This window comes from Penaeus monodon, chromosome 24 (genome assembly GCF_015228065.2).
Source record: "Penaeus monodon isolate SGIC_2016 chromosome 24, NSTDA_Pmon_1, whole genome shotgun sequence".
NCBI classification, from domain to species: domain Eukaryota; kingdom Metazoa; phylum Arthropoda; class Malacostraca; order Decapoda; family Penaeidae; genus Penaeus; species Penaeus monodon.
In genome coordinates, this window is record NC_051409.1 from 25731393 (window position 1) to 25732089 (window position 697).

A 697-nucleotide genomic window follows, 5' to 3' on the forward strand; every position below is an offset into this window, starting at 1 on the left:
AAGGGAGAGAGAGGCATGAATAGAAAAATTCACTTCAAAGAAAACGACGTATCACTTGCATTCATGAGGAAAACGACTCTCCGACCAGATACTACAACTGTTTGTTCAATGTGCTTGTATCGAGTAAAAAAAAGCGAGACTATGTCATCACTCTTCGCTGCATCTCGCAATAAGTGAATCACTTGATGGAAATGCATCAGCTCGTCGCAGTATTATATAGAATGGCAAAAAAGGGCAACCGAATTCCGCCATGACAGAGCGCAGAACAGGAGGTCCTGACGTGATTTTAGTGGTATGTTTGCCAGTAACTTGACCTCGTTTTTGCATGACCTCAAGTCTACGCCTGGAGGATTACTGCGCTGGTGTAGGCTTACAGGATGCCATCCCGATGTCCTCTCCGAAAAGAAAATAAGTCTTTGTCAGTCGTATTTACAAAAAAAAAAAAACGAAGGGCAATTTGCTGGCAATATGGCGTCTTGGAAAAAATGTTTGCGCATCAAACGGAAATTCCAAATGTGATTATCATGATTCCTTACAAGTGCACACGTGTCTCTATCCCATTTAAATACTAGCATTAATTCCAGGCTTAGACGAAGATGAAGGAAAGGAGAAAAAACTTGGTAGTAAAGGCAGCAGCGTCCTTCCATCCGCCAGCCCGGCCGCTGAACAACGCGCGCCTTCCATCATAGCTACGCCA